The following is an 8,438-nucleotide window of genomic DNA, read 5'->3' on the forward strand; positions in this document are numbered from 1 at the left end:
GCAGGCCATCCTGACCCTATGGCACAGAGCAGCTCAATGTGACCTGTGTGCTGCATGTAGGGTAGCTCCCAGGCAGGAAGCACTATGGGTATGACAAAGCTGGAGCTGGAAACAGTCAGAAATGTCACAGTACACAAGTAGCTCTAACTATGCAACAGCGTAAGTTCTACACATGCCACAGGCAGAGCAGAGCCAATTACACTTTATCAGTCTCAGACTGCTGTATTGTCCCCTTCACTTTTTGACATTGATCTAGTGGAACCAGTGCATATTAAGACCCATTTTCATATTCTTCCTTTTTTTTTTTTTTAAGTAAAAGTATTTCAAAGAACCCCTTCCCATCAGTAATATCATATGTTTCTATTTTACTTAATTGTTGCTCTACATAAAAAGACTGGAGATAAAAGTTATTTTCTGCAAAGTCACAGCTGTATTGCCAGATGCATTACTGGCAAAAATAGTTATTGTAACATGATTTGTTTTTTCTTTTTATATTCTTGATGTACAGCTTAGATTTATATTGTCTACATTAATTTATATAAACTGCAATAATCTAATACCAGCTATCTGTATCAGAGTCACTAATTTAATGAAAACATATTTGTGTACTAAACTTCCTAAAGCCATATGGAAAAATATCCCTCAACGTACTTCCAGCTTTGGGAAGACAATAAAGGATAATCAGAGGCAAAATGTGGCCACTTGGTCTTTTGAAAGAAAAGAAAAAAGGTAGAACAGTACCTATTCCTCCATCCCCCATATTACCAGGAGCCAATTTTTAACAAAGTGTAATTGTGTTAGGTACAATGTGAAGAATACACTGTATTCTTTAAAATGCTTAAGGATTAGTCTCTTCAGCTACAGGGACAATCTATCTATTGTCTCCAAAGCTCACAGTCTTGTTTTATCTTAGAGGAAGTTTATTCCTAGATAGAGATCTTCATAACATAGAGTTGAGAATAGAGACATTGACAGTTAGTGGATATAGTTTATTGCTTCTTTATAAAAGCACTATTTAGAAGCAGGAGTGAATATTTGAGTCAGCAGAGACATGCATTTGGTCCTCTCAGCTAATCCGTCAGGTTTTGCTTATTTATAGATCTTAGGAGCTTCTTTCTAACATTTGGCCATAGCCAATACTTTGTCTGATTGTTAAGTCTCCACATGCTTTTTGGAAAGGACACAGTTTAAACTTTAACTTTTATAGTTACACAAGACGTTTAAAATGCTTGCATAGTGTGGTTTGTACGCTGAAAGTTGCACAGATCAGAGAAGATAACTGGCACCAAGAAATTCGAGACACATTCACAAACCTGTTCTTGTGCCAATACATCCCTTAAGTTTTCAGAAGTTCCTTTGTGGTACTTCGTTGGCAGTCTCAGTGCTTTCTCTGACTCTAAAAATCTCTCTCAGTTAGAATATCATCAAAACAGTTAAAATTTCTAATTAGACATTGAAACTGTTGTCATTATTTTATTCTTTTCTATGAAACATTATTTACTCTTCTGTTTTTAGAAGAATTACAGTGGTTGTTTGTTATTTTTTTAATTGACTTGCCAAATGGATGTTACCAGAAAAAAAAAAAATAGAATTACCGAAGTGCCTTTCTTTCCCAGATGACACTCTTTCTTTCATGGACACTGGACAGTGTATCTTGAAATCTTGGGAAAAGAAAAGGTCCTACTTCTGTTGTCTAAGTTAATCAGTGACATTTTAGAAGACAATTGTCTACTTAGAAATAAATTAATTTCAAAAAAATCAGTGATGTTATCCCTTATTCCTGATTATTTTTTCTTTTTTTTTTTTATCAAGGTTGACTAATTTAGTTTATTAAATAAGAATAATTTGGGGAACTTTATGGTTTCAAATCAACATAACTCTTTTAACACCTGACTTCTCAGAGTCTCAGGACAACCTGAAGAATCCCAGCAGTTCACACACAATTTCCTCTAATGCAACATACTGCTCTGAAGTATGTTCTGCAGTCAGAACTGAGTACTGTTACTGTCTGATGAAATTACTTTAATAATGCTAGTTGACAGTTGACAGTTTACTACTAGCAAAGACAAAACTTGTGGAATGAGAAGTGAGAAAAGGGCAAGTTTCTCTGTGTCTCTGCCTCTAAATCAAAGCTTCTCGTCAGCCCTGAGTCTCTGCCACTTTCTCCTTCTCACCCCAAACCCCCAGAGACCTTTCCCGCTCCAAAGCAACGTATCTACCACAGACTCTTCTAGCTCCCCATCAGACATCTCTGCATTGCTCCCAGACCACTCCCTTGTCCTTTCTGCCCAGGTCCCTGACAGCTGACGCTTGTTGCCATCCACATCCACCCTCCTCCTTTATGCTACACATGCTCTGAAAGCCAAACCTCCAAAGTTCTTCACACTCCAATGGACAACCAGTGGCTGTTTCTGCCAGCCACAAGCCCTTACCAACATTTGCTGACAGCTTTGGAAGAACGTACCTAGACATGGGATGGATGCAAGTAAAACTGAGATGGGCCCCATGGGGCAGGGTCTGCCTGGGGTAGGTGAAACCCAATAGCAATTGCCTGTTAGTACTACAGAAGTATAGCAGATAAGTATCCCTTCTTCCTGCAGGCATATTTGAAGTGATGATTTTTTTGCAGTTTCCCATATTTTTTAAAAAATGACACTTCCAGTAAACTGCTGAAAATGTGCATCTGTCTTCAATAAAGAAAGGACTTAATTAGCACATCGTCCCCTCTGTTGAATAAGAAAAAAAGGCAGAGGCAGGAGGAAGAGATTTATTTTGGTGCCACATGAATCATAACTAGCCTAGCATGCAAAGCCTGAAATAATGTTAAAGCTTGAAAGAAATGATGTATAAATGGAAAAGTCATGCCCCGTGTTTAACAGCAAACAGTAGATACAATACACCATGTTCTGGTGCAGAGGAGCAGCTTTCCAGTGGAATTATTCCAGATTTACACTGCGGTGGCTGAAATGAGAAACTGTCCCACAGAGCATATGTAACTGGAGAAGTAACATGATATTCTTTTTCCTTGGATCATCTTGTTCAAGCTCTGCTTCCTGTTTCAAGCTCTGCTTGAACTGCTACCCACGGCTGGCAGTCAGCAAGCTTGTGTTAATTGCTGTACAAACACATAGTGAAACGTAGGCCCATACCTGAAGAGCTCGAAACACAGGAAGAAGTTAGTTTGTTATTGGCAGTATGAAAATAATACTTTTGACTTTTAGGCCAACCATTATCATGTTGTTTGACAGTGTTATGGAAGAGAAGTTGTTTGAAGAGGATCCTGATATGTCCTGATATGTGTGGATGTTTCTTGCACACAAAAGTAGCAAAAATAAAGCCTCAAGCCATTCTTGGTAAAATTGGACTGGCAGATGGTGTAGGGGGGATCATTTGGGACAGAAAAAGAACAGTTTGGGGGTTAAAGCACAATTGTCAGTCTTGCTCCCACATCAGCTGATGTTGGAACGTGGGCCACAGAGGGTGGGTCACCACACTGGTTACAGGCTTCCAGCCCCTCAGCTGATTGTCATGAAGGTGGAGGTGGCAGGTGATGTTTTGTGGTCAGGGAAAGATGAAGAAATAAAAGAGGAGCAGGACCTGAAAGACAATAAGTTGAAGTTTTAAAAAAGGAAAATTTTGGTCTGAAATAGCCAACAAAATGATGTTTGGAACACTCTTCTGAAAGATTTTTAAGTAAAACAGGATAGATTTATATCAAAATTACAAAAGGGGAGGGAATGGAAAGAAACTAGAAGATCCGGTTTGTATTGACATCCAACTTGTTTTGATTCTGCCTGATATATATTGGTTATGGGAAAAAAACCTTACAGAACAGAATGAAATGCAAGTTAGAGTTACCTGAAATATCTGTAAACGAATTCATGACAGAAAAAGATTAATTATAAGCTGAGAACCAGGGTAAATTAGTACATTTAAAGTTATTGGTGTGCTACCAGAAGCTACAAGCTTTAAAATATTCAATATGGGCAAATGCTGCATCCACAAAAAATTCCAGCTCAGCTATAATTGCTGTTTCACAGTAAGTAGATAGTGCCAACTGTTTTCTGTAGAAACTAAGAATAAGACTAAGCATGTTTTGTGGGGATTTCTGTTTTAGATGCACTAAATTTAAGCTCACACTGGGTTCTTTTTGGGTGCTCTGAAAAATGTCCTAAGATTTGAGTTCATGCAGATGAAAACAGAGCAAGGGAAGGATGTGTGGGTAAAAAAAGTACAAAGTGGGTAAATAAAAGTACAAAGGCTGAAACTGTGTCTCAGTTTATTTAAACAACCCTCTTCTCCTTGCCATGTGTTCCAAGGACACTGTGAGGTTCTCAGAAGACAGGTTAATCCTCTGCTTCAGTGCAAGTTGAGCAGTAGCACTCATGGTTTTCTTTGTAGCTTGTGGTAAAGCCAGTTTAACTGAGAAGCAATCTGAGTCGAGTGTTCAGTAATGGGGGGAAAAAATCAGGGTGTTTATCTAATAAAACCCTAAACACCTATTACCTCCTTTCAAATATCCTTCTGCATCTACTGTCAGAGTATGTGCCATTTCACTTCATGAGTGACACTGTATCCATGTCCTGGGAATGTTATCCTTCACAGCTATCCCTGTGCAGCATTCCAGTGCCAAACCCAGCCAACAGAATTAAACCTATTTGCATTTAATCTAAAAGTTTCAGAAATTATTAGCAGCTATATGTTACCCCCATTTATGCCATTCAGTGACTGCCAATATTTTAGATTATCATTAGTGATTTTATCAGGGTTGCCCATGTTAGATATTTGATATAACTTTTCTTTTTACTAAAAAGCACTTAAAGAAAGAACAGCCTTGACTTGTAGGCATGTCAATGCAATACCCCCCATTAAAAGTGGGTCCTTATTTTCTGGTCTAGAGTAAATGTTGAAAAATGCTATACAATAACATCTGTTATTACACAATAGTTCTCTATTTGGTTCCAAAGAGCTTCCAACCCAGCCTTGCGTAACTTTTTTTTCTTCACATAAAACAATGAGAGCGTATGTTGGCCCGTAAAAGACTGTATGGCCTCAAGTAATAAATACCTCTCAAAGACACCCAGCACAAAACCTCATTGTTAGAGCAATTTTGACAGAGAAGTTGCACTGTGGCTCAGTCCAATAAGGAGTAGCTGTCTTGATGCTGAAAGATTTAAATTGTCTCGGAAAGATTTTAAAAGAATTCATATATCAGACAAATGAATGAAGATAGACGTGGGCAGTTTATGAGGTTTGAGAGTACAGGTGCAGTGCTGGCTGCTCTGTGAAAGCAAGGAGCTGGGGTTGGGATTGCATCCCCACTCTTGCTAAAAAAATCATCCTGTCCTAAGGGGAGTGCTCTTTGCTCAGTTTGCACAGACCAGTTTTGGAGCTTGTGTGCCAGTGTGATCATCTGCTCTTTCCTTCCAAACAGCACATGACACAGAGTTTATTGCCAGAGCAGTTGTAACTGGTTTTTTAACTATAAAAAATGTGATAAGTGGTGGTATGTAAGTGAAAAGAAAATAAAAAGAAGCATTTTTATTTCTTACAGAATTTTCATTTATCACTGGATATTTAAAGAGGAAAACCTCATTTGACTTTCCAGGAACTCACACAGGCTTGAGTATTTTTTTGTGTGTAGAGTTGTGACCAGTGTCAGCACACATCGTGTCCAAAAGAGCCTGTTGCTGCTACATTCTCTGTAAAGAATTTGTTACTATTGTTAGCTGCTTAACATCTGAAATTAGATGTCTTCTGGACAATACATAGAAATAATGAGAGCCAGATGGATTCCATCTGGCCAAATATAGATGTTTACATCTAAACTGGTCCTTATAAGCTTTCACTGTATTTGGTGGAAAGAAAAAAGGCACTTCCAGATTTAGATTTATCTCAGGTAAAATTAGATATCTAGAAATAGCCAGCTGAATAGCTGTTCTCATAGTTCCTATTTCTCCCCACCGATTTCACAAACAGATTTCAAAGGGGGTTTAGTGAACCATCCACACTTCAGACACCAAAGTAGAAAGTTCAAGGCAGGAAGTCCTGCCCCTCTTATCACAAAAATAATGTAATGCTTAAAGCAGTTGCTATGGTCATATCAAAGATGTGTCTATAACTCCTAAATAGACTACAATCAAAAATATAAAATGAAGAAGAAAAGAGATGGGACACATTTATGTACTTAACTGATATATGTTTGGCAGTGTATGAAAACTCACACATTTAAATAAAGTCCATTATATGATCAGGGTAACAAAAATCAAGCATGAAGCTACATTTTGTCATAGGATTGCTATTCATGCAACCCTGCTGATATCCCAAAAGGTGAAAAAGAGTAAAAATCAGTACAGAAGAAGCCTTGACAGTATCATAGTAAAGGATAAGCTTTATAATAGTCTGCCCTCCCAGTTCCTCTGTTAATGATTATTGGTGTAGCTTGCTTTGTATGGGAAAAAACAGTTATCTGTGGTTCTTCCTTCCTCCAGGTGTGAATACTGGCCTCATACAGATTGCTGTTGACCAAGACCATCAATCCTCTGCAAATGATTTTAATGAGAAACCGAAAAAAAGGGAGATGGTTTTGATCCTTTTATTTTTTTTAAATGGATGACCCCAAAATAATACTATGTAACATTACTCAACTCCAAATTGAGTAATGCCCGTGGTTTGACAAGAGCATCCTAGTCCAGCTTTCAGAGGTGGCATCTTAGCCAAATAAGTGGTAATGCTCCAAAGCAATGCAGGCTTTCACTAAACATTTGGAAGAGTTAGACCATTAGGAAATTTTTGTTATGCTTATTTACCTTTGGAAATGTCAGTGCATTCCTTACTCACCTGTAGGAACACACCTGGCTGAAGTCTGAAGCACACTGCTGCAATTCTTTGCTATTTTATCTTTTGCCTGTAGTGTACATGCTGTGCCACAGCACACACAGAAAAAGTAAATTTACTGTTCTAATTTACTCTGCATCTTCAGCCTTGACTTCATGGATAAAAAATGCACTGTGACCCTGATTATGTAGTTCTTAGTGTACCTTATGACATATTAACATAAAATAAACCCCTCTGTGAAAACTGACCTTGTTATCTGAAGTATCATAAGATATATTCAGGTCACTGAAAATAACATACCTCTAACTAGATAATTGACCAGCTGACCCTTTGAAACTCTGCAGGTCATTGTTTCCTTAAGGAAAAGCTCTGGAAGTTAGTGTAAGAAGGGTGGAAGAGCATCAAGATTTCCTGCAAAATGGAAATACAACTGAATTAAGTTTTGTCAAAGAGCAATTTTAAGGGACTTTTCTTATTAAAAGAAAAAAAAAAGCGTGGGCTGTTATTTCCAATTTATTCTTTTGTTCACAAAAGATTGATTTCATATGATTTAAAGAAAGAGACTGTCTTCTTAGAGAGGTCCAGAAGCATTATTGGAAAAGCACACCACAGAAGGAAGGCCCTGCGACAATAAAGGACACCCTGAAGTTCTTTTTGTACCGGAGAATCTCCACAATAGATCATTAAAAAATGTTAATGGAGTGATCTTATGAGAAACCATTGTAGAGATTACCTGTCCAGAATTGCCTCAAAAAAGTTCTTAAGCCTTTTAATATGCATTATTTTGGACAGCCAGAAAACCCGGGAGCTGTGGGAGGCTGCAAAGAGGTCCCACAAATGTAAAAAGAAACCCATAAATACCAGTCTTGTCTCCTGACAGTTCATCGTTCCAGAGCAGCAACATACAGAGAACAGAGTGAGGGATGAAAAAAGTCACAAACATACAGGATAAAATCAATTCCTTGTATAATTTCAGTGAAATTTTTCTTGATTCCTGCAGCAGAACAACAGACAGGATGAGCTGCTCTCATTTCTTATTTCTAAGCAGTGTAAGGAGATGAAGCATAAAAGACAAAGAGCTTAAACATCATTTAAGAAAAGGACAGAAGGACATTTAAGGACATTTAAGAAGAGAAGGTTTGTTAAGTCTTGCAATTACCTTTGCACACCTGCTTTGAAGATAAGAAAAAGGGTAATCTCAACAGAAAAGTCATGTTCTATAGGATGAAGCACCATATTCTCAACGTTGTGTTCTGAACAACTTGTGCTTACAGCTCTAGAGAAAATAAATGTTTCGTTAGTAGCAGGAAGCCACAATTACCACAGCCTCTGCCCACACTGCAATCTGAAGCTGAGTTCAATGCTCTTGATTTTTGGTCCTACCTTGGGCCACCCCACCTGAGCTGCTCCCTGTTTGCTGCATGGCTGCTTGCCAAGTGTTGTGCAGGTCATGTTTCATTGGTACCCATGGAGATCTAACCCACACAGGAAAAGAGGGATCACAGTGTGGATGTAACACTTTCATCCCAACATAACCTAAAACATTCAAAATTGTTTTAAAGATTCAATCTAGCTGAAAGGTTCAAAAGCAGATGATGGCC

The 8,438-nt window shown here is 38.1% G+C and overlaps 1 long non-coding RNA gene across 1 annotated transcript; it reads right to left on the reverse strand.

Annotated features, from left to right (window-relative positions):
- Nucleotides 1–2,753: 2,753 nt before the first annotated feature.
- LOC116441983 lies at nucleotides 2,754–8,116 on the reverse strand. The gene is made up of 3 exons (XR_004239325.1): nucleotides 7,997–8,116; nucleotides 7,138–7,248; nucleotides 2,754–3,597 (listed from the first exon to the last, which is right to left on the reverse strand). It is a non-coding gene; the product is annotated as an uncharacterized LOC116441983 (long non-coding RNA).
- Nucleotides 8,117–8,438: the final 322 nt, after the last annotated feature.

The sequence above is a fragment of the Corvus moneduloides genome, chromosome 3, assembly GCF_009650955.1.
Source record: "Corvus moneduloides isolate bCorMon1 chromosome 3, bCorMon1.pri, whole genome shotgun sequence".
Taxonomy (NCBI): domain Eukaryota; kingdom Metazoa; phylum Chordata; class Aves; order Passeriformes; family Corvidae; genus Corvus; species Corvus moneduloides.